Consider the following 27,454-nt stretch of genomic DNA (forward strand, 5'->3'; position numbering starts at 1 on the left):
ATCACACGAGCCCCCCATCCCCCTCCCCTCAGGAGGCATTGGGCGTACATCACACAACACACAACCGCCCAGAACAGGTTTGTACCGCTTCTCCCATAGGGCGGGGTTCTGCGGGACCGAACGCGCCCCACAGCCCCCCCTCCCCTCAGGAGGCCTGGCCAGGGATAACACAACCACCCGCACCGGTAAATATTACAAGTCAGCCGGTTTGGCGTGTGCGTACCCCAATACCACCACCACACTGGTGTAGTGGGTTCCAGGAGACTTGCGACGTAGCTTGGAAGCAACACTTTTATTTATAACAACGTAACACGGTACCCTTTTTACCCCACTCACTAAGGAGGTACAGCCTCTGGGCTAACGTGCCCTATCACTCGGGGTAAACTAGAGCCCTCTGGCTAGGGGTGACCTAGGGGAGACTGACCGACCCGACCCAGCCAAGGTACGGGTCCTGACCACTGGTCCACGCTCGGCTCTGGCCCTTACAAGGACGTCGGGTCCCGGGGCCCCAGGTTCCTAGCCTCGCTGGTCTTCAGTCTTCGTCTTCGTAGCACTGCCTCAAGCCGACCTGAGAGCCGCCTTTTATACACGTCCCGGGGACTCTCCACCCCCGGTACCGCCCTCTGTATGGAATCTTCCAGGGGATCCTGGAAAGGCTCCCCCAGCCCCTCACCTGGGGTAGGGGAGGGGAACCCAGCCTCTCTATCCCCTTGTATAGGCTGGCACCCCCTACGGACCCCTGGCCGTAACTGCATGTAAGTGCCCATAGGCGGTGTGTGCATACGTATTTTCGACGCTAGACTAGCAAAATAGTCCCCATGATGTAGCTGCTCACCCCGAGCTCTCATTACTCTGATAGTGCTTGTATTTTTGCTGTACGCCTTTTGGCGTCCTCTGGTCTAACACCATTTTGAGACTAGGCTCAAAAGAAAGCTGTCTCTGGTGTGGACCAATCAGTTTCAACGACAATGCATATGTAATGAGAGAACACACCGACATACGGAGGGCTGCATAGGCATTGCCGCATCGGTCATAGCTAATCAGGGTTACGGGTTCGATCTGGTCCAAAGTTCATGGGCGGAGCTCAGGGGTACATGCGGGAACCATCCAGAAGGTTCTGAAGGGGGCGTGGTTAGAGGCAGGGCTTTGCTCCGTCAAGGAGGATATAAGGAGAGGCAGGAGGAGGACTCCGGGTTCGGTGTGGAAGCCTGGGTCCGGACTGCATCTCCGCCATCTCGTCAGCCACCGACCACGTGGCAGCTGCGGGCGAAGCTCTCCCGATTCCCGGTGCGCCATCGACCAGCGGTGCGCGGGGAAGCGAGAGCGAGGGAAGCCGCGCAGGAACGGAGGAGCAGAGAGCTCGTGCATGCGGCAGGAGAGAGAGGGTGACCATCTAAAGAGAGTGCGGAGCCGAGCAGTCATAACTAATAAAGAAAGGACGCAAGTCTCAACGTGTCGTGGAAGTCGTTTATTACACATACATTATCAGAGTATGTTTTTTTTTTGCATTCTGACCACAAGTATTGTGGTTAATACCGAAATGATTCCTTGTAAAAAAAGGTTTCAGTTTGGTGTTTAAACACCTTAACACCTGTTTTGTTGCCATAAAAAAAGGGGAAAACCTATTTTCATATTTTGGTACTGCCAAAGGTGGTCACATGATGATCCATCTTGGCTGTCAAGACCCTTCTGCCGTCCTGCCTTCTTCAGCCGCTCACAGCGTCTGTGTGACGCCAGTGAGTGTTGCTACGAGGCAGTGTTAGGCAAGGCTTTCTCGTACTCTTCCCTCCGCCTCTCACAGCGTCCGTGTGACTCCGTGAGTACAGCTACGAGGTACATGGTAGAACGCTTGAGTGACTGGGTGCGTAGGCAGTAGTAGGCTTGGTTTTTCTCACAGCTTACAATCTCAATCACACAATTACACTCACAAATATATAGAATCCCCATATAGCCTTTAACACACTTGAGTACTGTTAGTGAGCACCTATTAAGGTGGGCATGACACACGACGGGGTGCACCCCTGGCCGCCTTTGTCTTCCCAATGCTGATTTTCAAATACTGCACAAGTTACTAATTTGAGACTGAGTCGACCTAGGGGAGACCCAGAACCGATTCAGATACTCGTCACTGGTGGTGGCCATGAGTGGGAATCAAACTCGAGTTGCCAGGTTTGTAGTCCAGTGCGCTAACCACTGTGCCACCACTCCTCAAATCACAACAGCCGCCGTTCACCACTAAGTGGCGGTGTCACAATAGCGCTTGTGCCATGCTAGGTGGACTTTTGAGGCCACGTGGAGTATCGAAGACTGGCTGGCAGTAAGTCAAGGGACGGACCCAGGTGCCATGGGTTGACCGACTGAGATGACTGGTAGATGCACCAGCTATGCCCCCCACCGTGCCAACTTTCTGAAATTTAGCCACGCAGCTCTCCTATCCTTGTTCGGAGCATCACTCCTCTGCCGTCAGCTGTTGTTGGAGGTCGTCTGCCTCCAACTGCCCAATAGCGTTATTCATGAACCTCCTCCACAGAAGCCGATTTTGACACTGCTGGTACCGGTTATTAGTAAGTGCCCTCAGATCCACATCCTCCTGTACCGCATAAGTCCATCTCTTTTCTTGCCTGTACCACACACCCCCTCACGCACTCAACCACACTTTCACACATTCACCCATAAGCTCCATCTCTTATCCAACCCGTGCCGCTCCCGTTTTGTCCCCCTCTATTTGGCCAAACAGAAGCTGCTTAGCCATGAGGTGGCTTGGCATGCGGGCAACATGTCCCAGCCAATGCAGCCTTGGCTGCCAGAGATCATTGATGATGGGGACTGTGTCCAGTGACAGGGGTAGTGACGAGGTAGTAGTAGAGTTTGGGGTAGGATGGACGAGGAAAGACAAAGTCTGATGTTTTGCATTGAATTTTTCCAAGTTCTTGGGTTTTTTCTGTTAGCTAAAAAAAAATAAACACAGAATATGACTAAAAATATCCTTCATACTGGAATCTACCTGGAAAAGACTCCAGAGGTTGAAGTGTATTTCTTGCGTAAAACCCATTAAGCTAAGCTTTTGTTCAAGGGCCACTCGGCCGGCACACATAACAGCATGCCATAATTACAAGACAAAGATCCCCCATGTAGCCTTAACATACTGCTGCGGAAAGTGCTGTTAGCGAGTTGCAGCACCTATTAAAGGCCAGCAAGGTACACTAAGGACTCGATGGCCAGCACCATACTTGGTCACCTTTGTCTCCCCAGTGGCGATGTTTCCAGCACACCGCACCAGGTACTCATTTGAGGCTGAGTCGACCTAGGGGAGGCCCAGGACCGGTTCAGATAATCGTCACTGCGATTTTCTGGAAATAAAATGTGCTTCGACAACATTTGAAAGTCCCTAATATTCTTAGAGCAATATTATTATTTCTTAAAAGAACACCTAATATAAATGTTATAAAAATGCTGAAAAGTAAACATTTCACAATAACATTTAGGAAAACGCAGTTAAAGCACAAAATAGATGGTAGGGACTTTATTTGTACACTCTAACATTGAATGTATAGACTCAGTCACTGAACATGTAATCAACAAAATGTCATAACATGTTATAAAAAAGACACCCGTATACTATTTTGCAAATCGACAATACTCCACTTCAGTTACAAAATATGCAGGCCGTCGCAAAACGTACGGTATTCACACAACGCGTGTCTCGCTGTAACGCGGTTCCTCCATACAGGAACACTTTTCGCACAACGCGCAACACGCACCGTTTTATATGCTGAACGTTACAACGCGGAACCCGCACCGTTATGACGCGGAATGCGTAGTTATAATGTAGTAGTTATAATGCAGAATGCGCACTGAACGAATTTTCTCAGTGGTCGATGACAAACTACTTTCTTGAGCTGAGCGGTACAGCGTGGAACGATACAGTAATGCAGTGATGGCATACCCTCACTTATTTGTCCCACCATCTCCCTGTGTTGGGTGCGTAGTACATCGTATCTCGCCAAATGTTATGGTTACATTATTAATGGGGAAATTGTTTTCGCATGCATTTTTCAATTCATGTGGCAATTTTCAGGAATGCATCTACTACGAGTGCATTAAATTAGGACTTTATTGTACAACTTGGGACAAAGTAGCAGCTTCTTTGTCCAAAGTTGCTGGTTACACATCTAGCCGGGTTCTCCACTTCATACCTGCTGGTCGCTCCAACTCTGCTTTGCTCAGAAGTCCACCCACACCTCCAGATCCATCAACTGCTTGGGGTTGCCTCACTCTACAAATTCTGCTCTTCCTTCACGCTGCCTCCATCGATGTGAAAGACAGGTTTTGGAATCGAATCTTCGCCTTCACATTTCACGTTCACTTCTTCACAGTTAACCTCCAATTCCTCACATTTCACCTTCACTTCTACATATTCCACCTTCACTCCTGGCCACATATCAAAGCTGGGAGTATCTCCTGGTTCTTGTTTAATAATAGACAGGTTCATTGCAAAACTTTGACTTTCACTTATTGACTTCACATTCCCCTTCTTGTGTATCTTCTCATGCCTGCTTCGGGCTCCTGACCAGGTAAATGCTTTCCCACACACAGTACACTTGAAGGGCTTTGTTCCCGTGTGTATTCTCTGATGCTCTTTAAGATGTGACGACCGTATGAACGAATGCCCGCATGCAGTGCATTTGAAGGGCTTCTCTCCCGTGTGTGTTTTCCGGTGTCTGTGAAGATGTGGCGAATGCGCAAATGCCTTCCAACACACCAGGCACTTGAAGGGCTTCTCGCCCGTGTGCGCCCTCTGATGAATCTGAAGCGTTCCCGACTGTGTAAATGCCTCTCCGCACAGAGTGCACTTGAAGGGCTTCTCTCCAGTGTGTGTTCTTTTGTGATTCTTCATGTTACCAGTTCGATCCGTGCTGTACGGACACTGGCCGCATTGGTACCTCTTGGTACCGGGCTGTGTCACGTTTCTCGACTCCATCCGATTCTGCAGATATACATATTACACACAATTTATATGTATTGTTTACAAAAATACTGTTTACAAAAATACTGTTAATTTATACGGGACCCTTTTTGTGAGTATCAAGATGATGAAAAAGAATAGGCTTTACCCTTTGCGCCAGTCACCTTTTGGTGTTGTTCTCTGGTCTAACACTGGTGATGAGACAAGGCCATGAATGAGGCTGTTTCTTGTGCAGGTCAATCAGTTTCACAGACAATGCATACATTAATATCAAAACATGATTTTCATGTTTTACCACACTCATGATGTATGCTTAATGCAGACTTGATGCTTTCCAATAATGAGTGTATTTGATGTTTGAACATTTTAACACCTCCTGTGTTATTTCCAGAAAGGGTAAAGCCTATTCATTACCCATCATACCGGTATAATTAGCACGTAGTAGCCAATTGGCACATTTTGTTCACGTGGCAAACCTTACTAATTGGCTGTGTCGGGGGGTGGTGGGTTAACAACACATTTATATTTACACAATCTAACCCGAAACCTTTATTATGAATATTGGTCGTGAAAACCTACCTCTTCCCAAAATCAATTGAGAAAAACGGCAAGTTCTGGCTTAACGCGTGGCATTCACACAAAGCGTTTTCGGTTCTTCCATTAGGAATACATTTTTTCACAACGAGGAATGTGCACCGTTATAACGCTCACCATTTTAACGTGGATCGTGCACCGTAATAACACACACCTTCTTGGTTCTTTCGGTAAAGTCACGTAGAAGGGAAATAATAAAATAATAAAAATAAAACATAATAAAATAAAAATTCTCACAACGTTTTGGCCACAACACAAGCAGCCGTCCTCAGATGAAGAAACAGAGCTGTCGGAAAGACAGCGTCCTAATGAACACCGCCAAGCTTGGCAACGAAACGACATGTCTCGGACTGCATCCGTGAACATAAAGCAGACTTGAAATACGGTAGAACGAACACCTCAGCCGTGGCAGACCATTGTTATAATTCAGTGGGCTCACATGACATTGACTTCTCCAAGACGGAGGTTCTCTGCAAGCCATCTGGCTACCATGAGAGATTCGTTCATGAGGCCATCCACATATACAAACACAGAGACAATTTCAACCGAGAAGATGGACTCTGGCTCAGCAATCATTGGAAGGACGTGATAAACCATTTCGGGTCTTGACTGATTTTGTTCACGTTTTCTCCTCACGAAATGGATTCTATGCTCGGCTGCAAGTCTCCTGCTACCACTCTCCCATTGACATATTTCGTTGCTTCCTCTTAGTACCTGTCACGCGAAGGTCAATGAGATGGTGTTTCGCAGATTGTATAATAATAAATAGTATAACAGTGTAATTTAACACGTAGGCTTTCGCGACCAATATTATTAATAACCAACGTTTTTGGGTTTAGATCGCGTTATTTATAAATGTGTCGTAACCCTCGACCACCCGACACGGCCAATCAGTAAAAAAGTGTCACGTTGACAAAAGACAAATAGTTCACTGCTTTAGCCCACAGGTGTGTTTGAAGCCCTTGGCTTAATTAGGAATTGCTCAGCAAATTTGTACATGGAAAACTTTGAAACCAGAGCACTTGCCTCGAGCACATTAAAACCATCCTTTTGGTTTAGATATGTGGATGACACTTTGGTTGTCTGGCCACATGGTAAAGATACACTTAACGATTTTCTAAATCATCTCAATGTACAAAACCCGGCCATTCAGTTCACCATGGAAATGGAGGTGAATAACACACTCCCGTTCCTGGATATTTTACTTGGGCATGGCCTAAATGGTAAAATAACACACAGCGTTTACAGAAAGCAAACGCACACTGATGCCTATCTGAATGCAGATTCGCATCATCACCCAGCTCAGAAATCCTCTCTTATCAAGACGCTCATACATCGGGCTAAAACAGTGTCAGATGGTGAAAGTCTAGTGAGAGAGATTAAACATGTTAAAGAAACACTAAGACAGAATGGCTACAATAATGCTCAAATTAACAGAGCACTAAATGCCAAATCACGATCGCGAAGCAACACTGCTGAAAGCGATCAGATTATTAAAACAATAAAAATACCATTTATCTCAGGAGTAACTGACAAATTAGCCCGTGTTTTGCAAAAGCAAAACATTACAGTAAGATTTGGTACAGTACACAAAATTCAACAACTAGTAACGTGCACTAAAGACGAATTACCTAAATTATCAACAGAAGGTGTATATCGGATTAATTGTGTATGTGGCAGATGCTATATTGGACAGACAGGGTGTAACGTTAGTGTAAGACTAAAAGAACACCAGAGAAATATTAAACTATCACAAACACAACTGTCGGCAGTGGCAGAACATGCATGCCAACAGGGACACTCAATTGATTTTGACAACGTTGAAGTGTTGTGTAAAACTAGTTACTACTGGCAAAGACTAATTAGAGAATCGATTGAAATTGAGAGAAACAGAAATAACTTTAATCGCTCAGACAGCTACAGGCTTAGTGCGGCCTGGAAGCGTATTATTAAATAAGATACATTACAATTCCTTATAAGGGAAACAAATACTAACTGATTACTAATGTAGCATAATCATAATAAAACACATTCCAAATGATTACTAATCTACAACTCGCATCGTAACAATAGCCTGATTACTAATCTAGTATATGATTACAATAACTCCCCCCTCGAATCTTTGCACCTGATGAGTTAATGATGACGTCACCCTGCTGCTGCTCTATATAAGAACGGGAGACACAGCAGAGCCTCACCATTCTGGCGAATTGCCCGATGATGCTGGATGCAATTACCAGCGATACGTCGTACTCAAATTGTAAATGTTGTGGTTTCACACTTCAACACACCGGTGGGCTAAAGCAGTGAACTATTTGTCTTTTGTCAACGTGACACTTTTTTACTGATTGGCCGTGTCGGGTGGTGGAGGGTTACGACACATTTATAAATAACGCGATCTAAACCCAAAAACGTTGATTATGAATAACAGTGTAATGTCTAATATAATGTATAAGGTAATATATAGTATCGTAATTGTACAGTGAATATACAGCAGTGTGGTATACAGTAGGGTGTATAGAATAATACATAGTGCAATATTACAATGTATAGTCTAAGGTATAGTAACTCAGTGTATATTTCAATGTTGGGTTTGTCTATGGCAGTGTATAATACGGGGTATATCCGTGTGATGTAAGAACAAAGTTTGGCTGGAGGCATATTATTATTATTTTTTCGAACATAGAAGTGTAATGTATGACTTACTGTTAGTAGCTCAGCTTATTGGAGAGTATATTGAGTATATTGATTACATTGATGTATGTTATATTTTATTTTTTTATCGGTTCACTATATGGTAGTCATAGTGTAGCGTATACCCAATTACTTAATGTTAATAGCTCAGCTTATTGGAGAGTATATTGAGCACATTGATTATATTGATATAGTTTATATATAGTGTTTTCACATAGGTGTATTAGATGGTAGTAGGGCATTTGCAGTTCTTTAGAAACTCCTCCTTTTATGCCCACACAAGGCACGGGCTTGATACGCGGTGGTTTGGCTGCTGCAGCTCCTTACAATTAAAATGTCCCTCCCTTTTATTACTGCTAATCCTACTTCCTCCCTTTATCACTGTCAATCTTACATAATACACGAGCATAATATGACTTTGAGACCCCCCCCCACCACCTACACATTCCACAAGGAGTGGCTAATCCCATATCTGCATTTTCCATCAATTTGCTTAATTCCGGTGTTGATATGTAAACTCCTTTGTCAAGGCGCTCTCCTGCCCCCGACCCAGCTTAAATATACGCTGCAAAGCTTGACGGTGTTCATTGGGATGCTGCCTTTCCGACAGCTCTGTTTCTTCGCCTGAGGACGGCTGCTTGTGTTGTGGCCGAAACGTCGTGAGAATTTGTATTTTATTATGTTTTATTTTTATTATTTATTATTTCCCTTCTACGTGACTTTACCAAAAGAACCAAGAAGATGAATCCCTGCAGTCACGAAAGCTTTAAATCGAAATATAACACACACCTTCTTGGTTCTTTCGGTAAAGTCACGTAGAAGGGAAGTAATAAAATAATAAAAATAAAACATAATAAAACAATTCTCACGACGTTTCGGCCACAACGCAAGCAGCCGTCCTCAGGCGAAGAATGAAGCACCTCCAAGCTTGGAGCGTATATTTAAGCTGGGTTAGAGGGGGGGAGGTGGGAAGAAGAGCGCCTAAACAAAATAATTTGCATATCAAGAGGAATTCAGCATATGGAAAATGCGTAGGAGGTGGGCGGGGGGGGGGGTTCCAAATCAATACTATGCCCGTGCATTATGCAGGATTAGCAGCATCAAAGGGGGGGGGGGGGGAGGGGGGTAGCATTAACAAAGGAAAGGAATGTTAATAGTATGTAGCTGCAGTTACTAAACAACCAAGTAAAAAAACTAAAGTAAAAACTGCATAACAAACTAAAGTATAAACTACATAGCATCATCAGTATACTTACTATACTCTACAATAAGCTGAGTTACTAACAGTAAGTAATACATAAAAAATTCTACGTTGTAAAAAATTATATAATATGCTTCCATCTAAACTTTATTCTCTTACATCACACGCGTCTATACCGTACTATATACTGCCATAGGCAAATCCAACATTAAATTACATACTGTATTGCTATAAACCACCCTATACCTTATACATTTTAATATAACACTATGTATTATTCTACCCACCCTAATGTGTATCGGGTGGTTTATAGCAATACAGTATGTAATTTAATGTTGGATTTGCCTATGGCAGTATATAGTACAGTATAGACGCGTGTGATGTAAGAGAATAAAGTTTAGATGGAAGCATATTATATAATTTTTTACAACGTAGAATTTTTTATGTATTACTTACTGTTAGTAACTCAGCTTATTGTAGAGTATAGTAAATATACTGATGATGCTATGTAGTTTATACTTTAGTTTGTTATGCAGCTTTTACTTTAGTTTTTTACTTGGTTGTTTAGTAACTGCAGCTACATACTATTAACATTCCTTTCCTTTGTTAATGCTACCCCCCTCCCCCCCCCCCTTTGATGTTGCTAATCCTGCATAATGCACGGGCATAGTATTGATTTGGAACCCCCCCCGCCCACCTCCTACGCATTTTCCATATGCTGAATTCCTCTTGATATGCAAATTATTTTGTTTAGGCGCTCTTCTTCCCACCTCCCCCCCTCTAACCCAGCTTAAATATACGCTCCAAGCTTGGAGGTGCTTCATTCTTCGCCTGAGGACGGCTGCTTGCGTTGTGGCCGAAACGTCGTGAGAATTGTTTTATTATGTTTTATTTTTATTATTTTATTACTTCCCTCCTACGTGACTTTACCGAAAGAACCAAGAAGATGAATCCCTGCAGTCACGAAAGCTTTAAATCGAAATATAACACACACCGTTATAATGCGGTCTTTGAGCAGTTCCCAACAAACTACTTTCTTGGGCTGCGTGGCTGAGTGGTAGCATTCCTGTCAGTGGATTGTCCAAGAATAGTAGCATCTGAGAATTTTACACTTTTTTGATCAAATTTTAAAACTCACCTCCGATTCTAGAAAACCTAGTTCATAATTATTAAGTTGTCACACATACGTGGGAACACCTGACAATCACCTATGTGAACTCAGGGATGACACATAGCAACATACAATAAACCCGCTGCCCCACCAAGCAGATACAAGGCAAAGGGACAATAATATTCCTTGACATTTCAACGATTAGCTGAGTTGAAACGTTCAGAATGACCACTGTATATTAATATTGTAAACATAATTGTATTAAATTATAAATTTGATGACAGGATATACCACTACATGACAATGCAGCCCAGGGTCAAAAGGTTTTAATATTATTATTTTTCATGATCTATTAACAATCACTATCATCACAAAATATGTCAAGATCTGGGTTAAGCATGTGAACCTTGATGATAATGGAATTATGACAGCTCATGTTGAAGTGCATAAGAATCTTTCAGAACAAAATATAAACAGCAAGCCCTCGCCAACCGCGGGGGTTAGGTTCAAAGAAAATGCCGCAGTAGGCAAATCCGCGGTTGGTAAAGTACAGGGCCTATGGGAAATAGGGGGTAAGGGAACCACGACCGCGGTCAGACTCGTCATATCTCAACTAACTTGTCTGTTTATTAACTAAACACCAAATAAAATACAGCACATTACACAATAACATAATAAAATATAAACATTACATTAAATTTACATACCTTTAATATTAACGATTATGACAATGAGATGATGGGGGAAGGAGTGGTTAGGAGGGGTTCAGCCCACTATCTTCTTCCGGTTCATCAATGACAGATCAGTGGACAGGGGTACGTGTACATCACCTGAACGGAATCAGAAGAAAAACTGAAATAAAATAATTATCTGTACGTCTTCCGACCTGAAGAGACTCCCACAAGGCGTGTCAGAGTTTGGCAGCAGCTATCATAGAGTGCGGTCGTGTTGCTACAGTTCTGTGCGGTGAGTACAATGTATTTACAAACAACGGTGCTATGCCAATAAAAATATATAACGCTAACCGCTTGCGCGTTACGAGATTCAGCGGTGAACGGGACCTACTCTGCAACTTGGAATGGGTTAAGGGAGTGCAGTTGCGATGCGACGCGGGCTATGTATGTGCTGCCAGAATTACAGTACGGACAGCTGATAAGCTACGCAGCGCCATGGATGGCCACGGATAGCACTGGTGAATGGAGGAAAACTGTGGCCATGCAACATTTGTAAATGGGTGTTGCAGACCCATGTCTACCTGCGGATACTCACATTTCCAAGCCGCAGTTGGTAAATTAGTACAAAAATAATTAACCATGTATGCTTGACTCTGTGGTTGGCAAGTCCTCGCTTGGCAAGAGATTGCTGTATATATTTTAATTATGCTAATTCTCCACGACCAAAAACAATGCCTTCAAGGGTGTATAACCAGAACCACGCCCAACAACCTTTGTCTCCCAAGTGGCGATCTTTACATGACACACCAGGTAATAATTTTAAGGCTGGATCAACCTGGGGGAGAACCAGAATGAGTTTAGATAACCACCACTGTATTGATCATGAGTGGGAATCGAACTCAGAAAAGCAGGCAAACGAGGAGAGAGGATAAAACATGAACACCCATAGAGGAAGGGAGGCTGTTTTCACACCTAAACACATATACAATAAAAACAAACAGTGGGATAAGCTAGCTTTTATGAGTTTATAGACTTCACAAGGGTAATCAACTAACCATAACTATTTTTATTTTACCAGACAAGGCCCACTGAGCTATATAGCTCTTTTCAGAAGTGACCTAGCTACAATTGATAGTTTAACAAAGTGGCTCATCATGTGATAATGTATAGCAGCCAAATACTGAAAATGCATGTTTCTAAATGTGGAGGAAAAAAACGGAGGACCTGGAGAAAATCCAAATGACCACAGGGAGACCATGCAAACTCCAAATATACAGGTGTCAGGGTCGGGATCGAACCCCCGACCTCCTGTATACCAGGTGAGGTAGTTAACATCTCACCACCAAGGCTATGTTCACAAAAATAATTTTGAGATTCCCTCCAAAAAGAGGAAGTATGGCAGAATTTACATCAGGCACCAGGATGTCTGGAGAGCAAGAACCAGAGATGAACTGAAGCTGACCCGATGGATGCACCACAGGTGTGAAAGTGGGAGGAATTTCGGGTTTTGATGTGGCCTATGAATTGATGAAATAAGGTAAAAATTCCAATAAAAACAACATACAGAATCTTACATATATATATTAATGTTGAACTTATTTCGCACTGTATGTAGACAACCATGCTAATCGGAGGTGCGGTGAAAGGGCAACAAACTAAACACAGAAAGCAGTTATAAAGAAGTAAGTTTTCAATCTAGTTCGAAAAAAAATATCGGAAGGAAGATCGCTCCAGACGGCCAAAGAAGCGCATCTGAAAGCGCGCGATGTGGTAACCGTCTTTGTTCGATGGTAAGCCAAAAGCCGCTGTGAGGATCACCGGAGTCCACTTGATGGTTTATGCTTCTTGACGACAAAAAAATCAGTCTTGCAATAGCAATAGCTCCGGGTAACCCTTCAAACTAGCTAAAGAAGACTCCAAAGTGTTCCTGGAAGTAGGCAACATTTAAAAATAATTTCTTTACATTTTTAGTTTCTTGCAGAGTTGTTTTGCGATATAAGTTACGTGTATTCAAGGAAAATTCTTGATATGCACTCCTAGTGGCCTTATACAGTTTTGCCTCATTCAGAAATTCTGAGTAGAAAACTATTCGCTGAGAAAAGGAATCTTATATATAAAAGTCTCCGCGCGCTTGCGGGTGATTTGGCTCTCGGACGGTGGGCTATATGTAGAAAAAATTGCCGGGCGGCACGCCCTAAGCCCCACGGTGGGAATAGCCTATTTCATTTTCCATCCCTAAACTTTAAAGTAGTTTAATGAACACATTTGTGCCGTTTCTATTATTAATTATTTACTTATTGCTCGACATCGACCGTACCAACTGACGCCAATTGCGTGGCGGGGGGGGGCGGACCCTGCCAAGTCATGCGCGTTCGCTCAAGCTCACGGGGGACATTTCCTTTTACGCGTTTTACAGCCAACACGTACACACATGATGCTGCGGATATTTCTTCACAGTGTCATGTCCTCTTCGCCCCCCCCCCAACACGATGTGTCCAGTTTATACTACAGACTCCCTAGATTATAATATGCTACTGCTTACATACCATTATTCTTGCATGGGCGTGGGATGCTGGGGGGGGGGGGTAGCGGCCCAGCCCCTAGCCTGGCAACGTGCCAACTCCGCCGCCTCGCCAATGTAGGCCAGGAGGGGGGCTACGCATGGCACAAGGCCTCAACACGCCTATGGTAAGTACACATTTCCAAGCTTCTTACACTAACAAATCAAGTCCAATGTTTCCTATTATTAAACACATTAGTTGACAAACATTACAATAATAATGTTTGTGTGCACAAAACTCTTTATTTTTAGGTTGCTAAATGTTCCCTTTTTTTGCTGCGCTTTTATCACGCTGCGACGGTCTGCCAGTCTGTCATCTGGCCATGTACGTCCATGTGTATGTGTTAGTCCACATGTGTATGTAAGTCTATACACGTGTGTGTCACTCGATGTGTGTAAGTCAATGCGTTTGTGTGAGTCCATATGTGTGTGTTCATCCATGTCTGTGTATCTCAAGTAGATGTCTGTGTGTCACATGTGTATGTGTGTAGGGCTGTGTGTGTGTCAGTCTATCTATATGTGTCTAAGTCCATGTGTGTGTGTCTTAGTCCATATGTCTGTGAGTAAGTACATATGTGTGTTTACGTCAATGTGTGTGTGAGTCCACATATATCTGTGTGTGAGTCGCTGTATGTGTGTACGTCGATATATGTGTGTAACTCCATGTGTGTATATCTCAAGTGGATGTCTATGTGTGACAGTCTGTATGTGTGTGTACGGCAATGTGTGTGTCACTCTATGTATGTATGTGTGTGAGTCGCTGTATGTGTGTACGTCCATATGTGTGTGTAACTCCATGTGTGTGTATCTCAAGTGGATGTCTATGTGTGTGTGACTCCATATGTGTGTGTGTCTGAGTCCATGTGCGTGTGTGTTAGTTGCTGTGTGTGCATGCCTCCATGTTAGTCAGTGTAAGTCCATTTCTTTGCGTGTCTGTAGGCCCATGTGTACGTCTTAGTCCATGTGTGTGCTTTATTGACCTGCTCAAGGCCTATGATACCATCAGTAGCTTTGGCCTCTGGGATGTTCTTCGTGCTTTCCGAGTCCCTCACCCACTGCTCACCATCCTTAAGGACCTTCATGATGGTGAGCGGCCTCGCGTCAAACTACGTGGCCGTGAGCCAGAGCCATTCCCTGTACACCTTGGGGTGCAACAGGGATGTCCTCTGGATCCCACATTATTTTACATATATTTGGACCACATAGTTCGTGAAGCCTTCAATGGCTGTACCGCTAGAATTTCCATCTGGTACAGATACAATGGGAGGCTGATCGATGCACGGGTGCGCTCAAGGGATGGCTCCCTATTGCTTAAACACGTTATGTATGCCGATGATCTGCTAATTGCTGCTCACTCGGAGGAGGAGTTCGAGGTGCTGCTGCTGAACCTGGAGCTTGCCACCAAGAGGTGGGGCCTTACCATCAGCCCCACCAAAACTAAGCACCTGCCTGGGTATTTTCTACCATCGAACACTCCACCCCCACAACTCCCAATTGGTGATGGGGCAGTTGTGGAGATAGTGGAGAGTTTTCCATACCTTGCCAGTGTGCTAATGACCGGCTCCGGTTTAACAGCAGAGGTCTCACTCCGAATCAGTCGAGCCACATTATCTTTTTATTGGTTGCGTAAAACTGTGTGGAAGCTACCTGGTCTATCACTCCGCACGAAGCTTCAGGTCTTCTCAGCCACGGTCATGCCCTCCCTTCTCTACGCTTGCGCCCCCCTAATGGAACATCTTCGCCGGTTAGAAACATCTAGGATGGCCTGCCTACGATCCATCCTGGATTTAACCAGGCTGCATTGTGTGAGGAGCTCACAAATCCTTGAAAGATGTGGACAAAGTCCCATCGGTAAGCTCCTCCGCCAGGTAAGGCTGCGTTGCCTGAGTCATGTAGCCCGCATGGCCAGACACCGCATGCCTAAACATCTTTTGTTCAGCCGGATCTAGAGGGCTAAACGGCCTGGCACAGGCTAGAGAAGAGATGGAGTGATGTGGTACAGGAGGACGTGGAGCTGAGTCGACTTGCCGATGACGGGTACCAGCGGTGTCAAGATCGGCCTCTGTGGAGGAGCCTCCTGAAGGACGCTATTGGGCAGTTGGAGGCAGTCGCCCTCCAACAAAAACGGAGGGCGGAGGAGCGACGCTCACAACAACGAGCGGAGCGCCGGGTGGCTAAAGCACAGCAAGTTGCCACAGTAGGGGGCACAGGTGGTGCATCAGCCAGTTGTCTCAGTCAGTCGACATGTGCCATCTGGGTCTGCCCCGTGACCTCCTGCCAGCGAGCATTCGACACTTTACATGGCCTCAAGGTGCACATAGCCTGGCACAAGCGTTGTGGTGACGTCACCGCCACTTACTGGCGAATGGCGGTTGTTGTTGTTCAGTCTATGTATGTATGTGTGAGTCGATATGTGTGTGTAACTCTATGTGTGTGTGTCAGACGATTTGTGTGTGCAACTACATGTGTCTGCCTTTTTCGCCCGGGCAATGCCGGGAACTAACCGCTAGTGTTCTATATAATACTGTACTCAGGTAACAAGTGAAAGAAAATTGTTGGAAAAACGACTGTTGTGGTATGAAGCAACTTCCCTGAGCATATATTTGAGGTACACACCAATATTGAGTGGGCATGGAAACATTGTACAAGCTATAGGCTGGAAGAGTTCGCTTGTTGTCCAGTCAACCTGACTGACATTGTATGAGGTGTGAAGAGGCTTGGATTGTGGCTCAAGCTGCAGATCAAGCCGAAGCGCAGACAAACCGTGAACAGAGAGAAGACAGAAGATGAACACTGACTCTTCCACTCATTCACCATGTAACTGCCATGCTTATAGTTGGCGACGCCACCTCGTGCAAAAAGCACGCAAGAACTGTGGATGTTAACTTCCTCTCCTGGTATGCAGGACGTTCGGGGTTCGATCCCGACCCTGCCACCTGTATATTTGGAGTTTGCCTATTCCCCCCCGTGGAGGCGTGTAGTTTTTCTCCGGGTTCATCTATTTTTCCCTAGCGTATTTTCCCGCATATAACCCACGGGGTATACCACTTTTACAAACAAAACAAGACCCTGCGGGGTATATGGAGGTGCGGGCTATCCCACAAATATTTTGCACGTGTGACATGTCATGACTCGGTTAATTTTTTCATGGTAGGACTATCCACTATGCAACACTTACCTTTGACTAAAGCACTGCTGAATAAACTACTCACGCTAAAATTGCACATGTTATGGCGTTTTTAATTAATTGTTTATACAATTAAACGACACTGTTTGAAGTGCGCGGCACTATTTACCGGCGACGGGAGAGTTGGAGGGAGAGAGAGGTGGGGGTTGGGGGGTGGGGCAGCTGGGGGGAGATAGAGGTGGGGGTTGGGGCAGCTGGGGGGAGAGAGGTGGGGGGTTGGGGGGTTGGGGGGTGGGGCAGCTGGGGGAGAGAGAGGTGGGGGTTGGGGGGTGGGGCAGCTGGGGGAGAGAGAGGTGGGGGTTGAGGGGTGGGGTAGCTGGGGGAGAGAGAGGTGGGGGTTGGGGGGTGGGGCAGCTGGGGGAGAGAGAGGTGGGGGTTGGGGGGTGGGGCAGCTGGGGGAGAGAGAGGTGGGGGTTGGGGGGTGGGGCAGCTGGGGGGAGATAGAGGTGGGGGTTGGGGCAGCTGGGGGGAGAGAGGTGGGGGGTTGGGGGGTTGGGGGGTGGGGCAGCTGGGGGAGAGAGAGGTGGGGGTTGGGGGGTGGGGCAGCTGGGGGAGAGAGAGGTGGGGGTTGAGGGGTGGGGTAGCTGGGGGAGAGAGAGGTGGGGGTTGGGGGGTGGGGCAGCTGGGGGAGAGAGAGGTGGGGGTTGGGGGGTGGGGCAGCTGGGGGAGAGAGAGGTGGGGGTTGGGGGGTGGGGCAGCTGGGGGAGAGAGAGGTGGGGGTTGGGGGGTGGGGCAGCTGGGGGAGAGAGAGATGGGGGTTGGGGGGTGGGGCAGCTGGGGGGAGATAGAGGTGGGGGGTTGGGGGGTGGGGCAGCTGGGGGAGAGAGAGGTGGGGGGTTGGGGGGTGGGGCAGCTGGGGGAGAGAGAGGTGGGGGGTTGAGGGGTGGGGCAGCTGGGGGGAGATAGAGGTGGGGGGTTGGGGGGTGGGGCAGCTGGGGGAGAGAGAGGTGGGGGGTTGAGGGGTGGGGCAGCTGGGGGAGAGAGAGGTGGGGGGTTGAGGGGTGGGGCAGCTGGGGGGAGATAGAGGTGGGGGGTTGGGGGGTGGGGTAGCTGGGGGAGAGAGAGGTGGGGGGTTGAGAGGTGGGGGGTTGGGGTAGCTGGGGGAGAGAGAGGTGGGGGTTGGGGGGTGGGGTAGCTGGGGGAGAGAGAGGTGGGGGGTTGAGGGGTGGGGCAGCTGGGGGGAGATAGAGGTGGGGGGTTGGGGGGTGGGGCAGCTGGGGGAGAGAGAGGTGGGGGGGTTGGGGGGTGGGGCAGCTGGGGGAGAGAGAGGTGGGGGGTTGAGGGGTGGGGCAGCTGGGGGGAGATAGAGGTGGGGGGTTGGGGGGTGGGGCAGCTGGGGGAGAGAGAGGTGGGGGGTTGAGGGGTGGGGCAGCTGGGGGAGAGAGAGGTGGGGGGTTGAGAGGTGGGGGGTTGGGGGGTGGGGTAGCTGGGGGAGAGAGAGGTGGGGGTTGGGGGGTGGGGTAGCTGGGGGAGAGAGAGGTGGGGGGTTGAGGGGTGGGGCAGCTGGGGGGAGATAGAGGTGGGGGTTGAGGGGTGGGGTAGCTGGGGGAGAGAGAGGTGGGGGTTGAGGGGTGGGGCAGCTGGGGGGAGATAGAGGTGGGGGTTGAGGGGTGGGGTAGCTGGGGGAGAGAGAGGTGGGGGTTGAGGGGTGGGGCAGCTGGGGGAGATAGAGGTGGGGGTTGAGGGGTGGGGTAGCTGGGGGGACGGAGAGGTGGGGGTTGAGGGGTGGGGCAGCTGCGGGAGAGAGAGGTGGGGGAGAGAGAGATGGAATTAAGCTGCGGTAACGACGTTAAATATATGAATGCATATGGAGGTGCGAGCTGAATTTTTTTTACACAAAACGCTATTTTTGCGGGGTATATGCGTCTGCGGGTTATATGCGTATGCGGGCTATATGCGGGAAATACGGTAGATCATTTGTTATATTTTGCTGCTGTGGATTTCCACATGATAAGCCACTTCATTTAGTTATCATTTATGGCCAGATTACTTCTGAAAAAGCTAATCGCTCAGTAGGCCTGTCCTAGTAGGATAAAACAAATCTTAATTTGAAGCTTTCGTGACTGCAGGAATCCATACTCTTTGGTTCTTTCGGTAAAGTCACGTAGTTAGAAATTAAATAAAACACAATGTTTCAATCGCAACAGAAGCGGTCGTCATCAGGCAAAGGAGTCAGCCTCTAAAGGCAAACTGTTTATAAGGGTTTGGGGATCGGCGTAGCCCAAGTGTACCAACAGCACCAGAAGCACGGGCGGTGCATGAGTGCCAATGCGGCAACAATGCCAATGCAGCAACAATGCCAATGAAGCAACAATGCCAATGCAGCAACAATGTATTGGTGCATTCCGAAAAGAATACCGGCTGTCAGCCAACTAAGTCCACTGACGAAAGAGCTGAAAACCCACCTACGCACGTGTGAAATCTCGCAGCCCCTATTGGAATACACTCCAACCCCTACAAACTGATGACAGCCCTTCCTCTCAATAGGGCACATCCTGGGTGACTGAAAATGTGACCAATTGCAACCTGGTAACTGACCCAATTAGTGAAGTCTCAGGGTTCAACCTACCACAGAAAATTTGGACAACCCTCAACCACTTGAAGACAGGCCAGGGGAGATGTGGCCACTTGCTCCACAAGTGGAACACGAGGAGCATCCCAAATTGTGGCTGGCCACCCAAGTCAGATAATTGCCCACGTATTCAACTCCTTTAACTCCAGCCCTGAAAGATTCATTCCCGGTGGCATCAGAAGAATTCACTCTGCCTCACCAGAAGCTGCTGAATGTATTGAAAACCTCAACAAAATAAAACTGCTTCCCCAGCCATACGAAGACGCTCAATGAGCTTTACTTGGATTAATTATTCTGAACCTCTATAGCTTCTATTCTGCATATATTTCTTAATTATTCTCGTTTTTTTATACAACCATAATAGTTTAGCTTTTCAAATTCATCTGTTAAACATAATCTTGCATTTGGTGTTGAAAATCGGCAGGAATTTAAGTAATTATGCAATTTGTACTTGTATACTTGATTTACTTTTATTTATTTTAGTGACTTAACTCCTTTTCTATACTTTGCCCTCCTTGTGTTGCTTGTATTGTTTGTTGTTCATGTAACTTGCTGACCCCTCAGTCCCTTACTGGACATCTGTGAAGAACTCCATAGCTCATTGGATTCCTTCTCCTTCAGTTGCTAAATAGAGATCCTGATTGAATGTGTTACACATGAAATAACTGTTGTGTGCTAGCATTTGAAATATGAGTTAAGAGTCGGCGATCACTCACCTCGCGGGGATTTTGTGACGATGGCCTCTGATATAGCGGGATGTGCTGTTGCTGCTGTTCCTGTGAAAACGCAGCTGGAAAACTCTGCACGCAACACACAAATAAATAACTCAGGAAAATAACGTAAAAGTTTTACTTTTAAAGAAAACGAAATTTCTAAACTCAAAAGGTTTCACCTTTGACATCTCCTCTGTCAAGTACCTAGGGATAAGATATTATTTATACACCTCCGATTAGCACGCTTGGCTACGTACGGTGCGAAAGAAGTTCAACATACATACAACAAACGTAAAAGATAAGAACTGCTCGCCACCAGGCGGCGATGAAGTCACCACAGAGCCTATGGCAGGCTAGGTGCACCTTGAGGCCACATGGGTTGATTGATGAGTGAGATGACTGGCAAATGCACCTACTGTTTCCCCTACTCTGTCAACTTTCTGCATTTCATCCACTCGGCGCTCCGCTCATTGTTGTGAGCGTCACTTTCTCTGCTCCGCTGTTGTTGGAGGACAAGTGCCCAATAGAGCCACTTTAAAATATATTTTATTTCACTCATAACCACGATGGAAGCACCCAAACACAGCAAGCCCCTGCTTAACAAGGGGACCGTGTTCATGAAAATTGCCACGTAAAGTGAATTCATGTTAAGCGGGGGGAGTAATTTTCCCCAAATAACGGTAAAGGTGGGTGTGGCGTTTCAACCCGGGATTTTATTATTGGTTTTATTTGACATGTTTCTTTTCAAATGTATTGTGTTTATGTAGTATTTATATAAATGTGCTATGTGTTATTTATTTCGTCTGAAACAGATGCTGTCTTTCCGACAGACATGTTCTTCACCTGAGGACGGCTGCGTGCGTTGTGGCCGAAACGTCGTGAGAATTATTTAATGTTTTATTTTTATTATTTTATTATTTCCCTTCTACGTGACTTTACCGAAAGAACCAAGAAGATGAATCCCTGCATTCACGAAAGCTTTAAATCGAAATTTTAAATTAGATTCTTAGCTGAATCAACTTCACTCGGGAAACACACTTTCTAACTTAAGAACACAGCTGCAAGATCAACCCCCCCTCTTGCAAAAAACCAGGCAATGCCCTGATGAAAAAGAGACGTATCAAGGCTCTCCTCGGCGACTTAAAGCTATCAGTCAGGCTGTGGATAAATTAGACGGAAAAAAAATCAGAGAGTATGGATCATTGCAGTTACGAAAACTTAAGATTAAGATCTAGATTTTTTTAAATCAGTGAAGAGCAGCAGGCCAGCCCTACACGACTAGGCCCAGCGTTGTAGCGTGTTCACGCTAACCCAGACTGTTGCTTCTAAATTGATATGCCTACGAAAGAAGCCAGAAGCGAGGCTTTTCCCAATAAACAAACTTAATAATAACAACAATAATAATCACAAGCGGCGCCGTGTAAACATCGCACCTGGGATCGCATGTGGCGAGCAGAGCCGCGGCGTTGACGACTTCACTTCCGGGGTCTTCTCGTGACGTCACGCGGTGACGCAGGGGGTCCCTGGTGACGTCGGGAGCGGGGGGGGGACAAAGACAAGTTTCATTTCAAATGTCATGTACTAGATACTCGCGGTAAGTCCCCGGCTTCGCCCGGGACTTGGCTTCGCCCGGGACTTGGATCCACCACACCCGGCCGCCTTTGTCTCCCCCAGTGGCGATGTTCACACCACACCAGTTACTTGTAGTGTAGTGGTTTGCGTGCTGCGCTACGAACCCGGCGACCCTACTTCGATTCCCGCTCACGGCCACCACCGGTCACGATTATTTGAACCTGTCCTGGGCCTCCCCTAGGTCGAATCAGCCTCAAACGAGTAACTTGTGTGGTGTGAACATCGCCACTGGGAAGACAAAGGCGTATGATGAGTGAGGCAGTGGTAGTTGTGAGTGAGTATGCACCTATGACGGTCACAACACGGCACACAAAAAGGTGGATGGGCACCACGCACGGACGACCGCCGTTGTCTCCCACACCCCCCACTCCTCTCTAACCTGCCCCCCGCCCTCTCCTCTTATCTCCTACCCCCACCTCTCACCCATCTCTTCTCTCCCCCTTCCTATTCTCTTGGGTCTTTCGGTTAAATCACGTAGATAGAAAAATTATTATTAAAAAAACTAAGTGAATAAAAATAGAACCAGGCTACAGTCTACTTTAGTGGTTTTATTTTTATTCACTTAATTTTTTCATGATTCTTTTTCTATCTTCGTGACTTTACCGAAAGAACCAAAGAAGAATTCCTGCAGTCACGAAAGCTTTAAGTCAAGATTTCTGCCCCTTTCTGTCCAACCACACTCCTCTCCCAACTGATCCCCCCCTCTCCTACCCCTCCCCACCTATCCCACCTTTTCCCCGCCCCCTGCTCTCCCACCACCCCTCCCCTCCCAGCCACCCCTCCCAGCCACCCCCTCCCCTCCCAGCCACCCCTCCCCTCCCACCACCCCTCCCCTCCCAGCCACCCCTCCCCTCCCACCACCCCTCCCCTCCCAGCCACCCCTCCCCTCCCAGCCACCCCTCCCCTCCCAGCCACCCCCTCCCCTCCCAGCCACCCCTCCCCTCCCACCACCCCTCCCCTCCCACCACCCCTCCCCTCCCAGCCACCCCTCCCCTCCCACCACCCTCCCCTACCAGCCACCCCTCCCCTCCCAGCCACCCTTCCCCTCCCACCACCCCTCCCCTCCCAGCCACCCCTCCCACCACCCCTCCCCTCCCAGCCACCCCTCCCAGCCACCTCTCCCCTCCCACCACCCCTCCCCTCCCAGCCACCCCTCCCACCACCCCTCCCCTCCCAGCCACCCCTCCCAGCCACCTCTCCCCTCCCACCACCCCTCCCCTCCCAGCCACCCCTCCCACCACCCCTCCCCTCCCAGCCACCCCTCCCAGCCACCTCTCCCCTCCCACCACCCCTCCCCTCCCAGCCACCCCTCCCCTCCATGCCACCCCTCCCCTCCCACCACCCCTCCCCTCCCAGCCACCCCTCCCAGCCACCCGCTCCTTCCTCCCTTCCAGCCCACTGACCGACAGTTTCGAGTTGGAATTGTGGTCTGCGATGCGAGACCGGCCTAATTTCTCTGTTATGATGTGCCTTTTGTTTTTGCTCCATGTCTTTATTTGCGCATTCATTTTTTATTTAGCTTGGAAGAAGGGTTATTATTTGATTGGGAATAGCCATGTACTGTATAGGATTTGGTCCTCAGGTATAAACATATAAAGAACTATGGGATGTAATTAGCATGAATGACCACACATACAATGAAAATAGTGTAGTATTCCCCGAGTGTTATTGAGATTAGGAACGGTGGTCACCACCCTGTATATAATGTCCACGTTGGTTGTTATGCGTTAATATTGTTGCCTCCAAGTTGAGTGTGCGCCTCAATTGAACCCACGACACTGGTACTGTAGTACTGCAGTAATGGTAATGTAGTGCTGGTACTGTAGTACTGTGGTACATGGCGTGCCTTCCTCCTCACTCTTTGTTCCGACATCTCTGTGTGCGTAGTGTCCTCTCACTCCCTAACATTTTCACTCGCCATATCTCTCTCACATACTTTATATTGAAATAAATAACACATAGCACATTTATATAAATACTACATAAACACAACACATTTGAAAAGAAACATGTCAAATAAAACCAATAATAAAATCCCGGTTTGAAACGCCACACCCACCTTTACCGTTATTTGGGGAAAATTACTCCCCCCGCTTAACGGGAATTCACTTTACGTGACAATTTTCGTGAACACAGTCCCCTTGTTAAGCAGGGACTAGCTGTATTTGGGTGCTTCCATCGTGGTTATGAGTGAAATAAAAAATATTTTCAAAACTTTTTTTTTAAACACGCTTTTATGAAATGTACTAAAAAGTTTAAAATAAATATTTTCTGTTCAAGTACTTTGCATTATTTTGTTTCATATACTCTTGCTGTAACCGACTCTAAATAAAAGCGTCGAACGCGCGTACTATTTTTGAGCAAATATGTCTGTATTCACAATGGGAAGTAAGTGTTCATATGTAGTGCATATCTTATTATTGTAACGTACAGTTTTCATGTGTTGATGTTTGTGAATATGTCTCGATTGAAAATGGCAAGTAACTGGTGATATGTTGGTCATATGTTGTAATGTAAACGTGTACGTTTTTAAGCCGTTTATGTTTGTCAATATGTGTGCATTGACAATGGAAAGTAACTGCTCATATGTTCTTAATATGTTGTCATTGAAAAGTAAGGTTTTGATGCCGTTTATTTGTGTAAAATATGTCTGCATTGACAATGAAAGTAAGTGCTCAAATGATCTTCTTGGTTCTTTCGGTAAAGTCACGTAGAAGGGAAGTAATAAAATAATAAAAATAAAACATAATAAAATCAAATAATTCTCACGACGTTTCGGCTACAACGCAAGCAGCCGTCTTCAGGTGAAGAATGACACACTGCCAAGCTAGGAGCTTATATATAAGCTGAGTTGGAGGTGGAAGAAGAAGAGAGCCTTAAGAAAAGAATGTGCATATCAAGAGGAATTTAGCATATTCATGGGAAATGCGTAGGAGGTGGGCGGGGGGGTTTCAAAGTCATATTATGCCCATGCATTATGCAGGATCAGCAGCACCAAAGGGAGGGGGGTAGCATTAACAAAGGGAGGGCATGTTAATAGTATGTAGAAGCAATGAAACATGTGAATGGGAAAACGGTGGCAGGAGATCCACAGCGGAGCAAATAATGCATTCCCTGTGGAGAACACAAGATACACAGTTAATGCCAGTGAGTGGACTGCGGTCTGAAAGTCAACATAAACGTGAACAACAATCAGTTAAGATCCGAAGTGGTTTATTACGTCCTTCCAATGATTACTGAGCCAGAATCCATCTTCTCGGTTGAAATTGTCTCTGTGTTTGTATATGTGGATCGCCTCATGAACGAATCTCTCATGGTAGCCAGATGGCTTGCAGAGAACCTCTGTCTTGGAGAAGTCAATGTCATGTGAGCCCACTGAATTGTAACAGTGATCTGCCACGGCTGAGGTGTTTGTCCTACCGTGTTTCAGGTCTGCTTTATGTTCACGGATGCGGTCCGAGACATGTCGTTTGGTTTCTCCAATGTAACTGCTACCACAGAGGCAACTTAGTTTGTAGACGCCAGGGTACTGTATATCTGGAACCACGTCTTTTACAGACGGAACCAGATCACGGATTTTATGTACTGTGTTGAATCGTACCTGAATCTTGTGTTTAATCAGGATTTTGGAGATCTTTTTTGTGACCCCAGCAATGTAGGGTAAGGTGATGGTTTTGAAAGGCTCCTCAGCAGGATCCTTCTTGATGGTTGGAGTGATGGCCTTGCGGATTGTGTAGTCGGAGTAACCATTAGCCTTAAGAGCTTGGCGTACGTGTTTGAGTTCACTGGCAATGTGTTCCTGGTCGGAGATGCATTGGGCTCTATGGTATAGAGTCTTGATGAGCGAGTTCTTCTGGGATGGATGGTGGTGGGAATCCGGTTTTAGGTAGGCATCCGTATGGGTGGCTTTCCTGTAGACAGAATGGCTCATTGAACCATCAGGTCTCCTTTTAATTAGGACATCCAAAAAGGGTAGCTTGCCATCTTTTTCGACTTCCATGGTGAATCTGATGGCTGGGTGTATGGAATTGATGTGGTCGAGAAATTGGTCTAGAGCAGGCCGGCCATGTGGCCAGATGACAAAAGTGTCATCTACGTACCTCTTCCATAAGGTCGGGTGTAGAGTGGCAGTCTGGATGGCGTCAGTCTCAAATTTCTCCATGAAAATGTTGGCTACAACCGGAGATAGGGGGGAGCCCATTGGGGTGCCCTCAGTTTGCTTGTAGAAGGTTCCATTCCAGGTGAAGTATGTATTGGTTAAGCAGTGTCTCACCAGGGGGGTACCCCAGTATTCAGTCCTTGATGAACCAAGTCTTCAATGATTGCGATGGTGTCAGGCACAGGAACCTTGGTGAACAAGGAAACCACATCAGAACTGACAAGCAGGTCGTCTGGGGACAGGGAAATCCCCTTGATTGTCGATACCAGGTCAGTAGACAATCAAGGGGATTTCCCTGTCCCCAGACGACCTGCTTGTCAGTTTTGATGCGGTTTCCTTGTTCACCAAGGTTCCTGTGCCTGACACCATCGCAATCATTGAAGACTTGGTTCATCAAGGACTGAATACTGGGGTACCCCCCCTGGTGAGACACTGCTTAACCAATACATACTTCACCTGGAATGGAACCTTCTACAAGCAAACTGAGGGCACCCCAATGGGCTCCCCCCTATCTCCGGTTGTAGCCAACATTTTCATGGAGAAATTTGAGACTGACGCCATCCAGACTGCCACTCTACACCCGACCTTATGGAAGAGGTACGTAGATGACACTTTTGTCATCTGGCCACATGGCCGGCCTGCTCTAGACCAATTTCTCGACCACATCAATTCCATACACCCAGCCATCAGATTCACCATGGAAGTCGAAAAAGATGGCAAGCTACCCTTTTTGGATGTCCTAATTAAAAGGAGACCTGATGGTTCAATGAGCCATTCTGTCTACAGGAAAGCCACCCATACGGATGCCTACCTAAAACCGGATTCCCACCACCATCCATCCCAGAAGAACTCGCTCATCAAGACTCTATACCATAGAGCCCAATGCATCTCCGACCAGGAACACATTGCCAGTGAACTCAAACACGTACGCCAAGCTCTTAAGGCTAATGGTTACTCCGACTACACAATCCGCAAGGCCATCACTCCAACCGTCAAGAAGGATCCTGCTGAGGAGCCTTTCAAAACCATCACCTTACCCTACATTGCTGGGGTCACAAAAAAGATCTCCAAAATCCTGATTAAACACAAGATCCAGGTACGATTCAACACAGTACATAAAATCCGTGATCTGGTTCCGTCTGTAAAAGACGTGGTTCCAGACATACAGTACCCTGGCGTCTACAAACTAAGTTGCCTCTGTGGTAGCAGTTACATTGGAGAAACCAAACGACATGTCTCGGACCGCATCCGTGAACATAAAGCAGACCTGAAACACGGTAGGACAAACACCTCAGCCGTGGCAGATCACTGTTACAATTCAGTGGGCTCACATGACATTGACTTCTCCAAGACAGAGGTTCTCTGCAAGCCATCTGGCTACCATGAGAGAT

At 46.8% G+C, this 27,454-nt stretch overlaps 1 long non-coding RNA gene across 1 annotated transcript; it reads right to left on the reverse strand.

The window, feature by feature from the left end:
• Positions 1-3,508: 3,508 nt before the first annotated feature.
• Positions 3,509-22,312, reverse strand: LOC144738240 (uncharacterized). Its single transcript, XR_013589190.1, has 4 exons — positions 22,191-22,312; positions 21,706-21,795; positions 20,276-20,359; positions 3,509-4,987 (listed from the first exon to the last, which is right to left on the reverse strand). It is a non-coding gene; the product is annotated as an uncharacterized LOC144738240 (long non-coding RNA).
• Positions 22,313-27,454: the final 5,142 nt, after the last annotated feature.

Source organism: Lampetra planeri, chromosome 79 (genome assembly GCF_965212315.1).
Source record: "Lampetra planeri chromosome 79, kcLamPlan1.2.h2, whole genome shotgun sequence".
Taxonomy (NCBI): domain Eukaryota; kingdom Metazoa; phylum Chordata; class Hyperoartia; order Petromyzontiformes; family Petromyzontidae; genus Lampetra; species Lampetra planeri.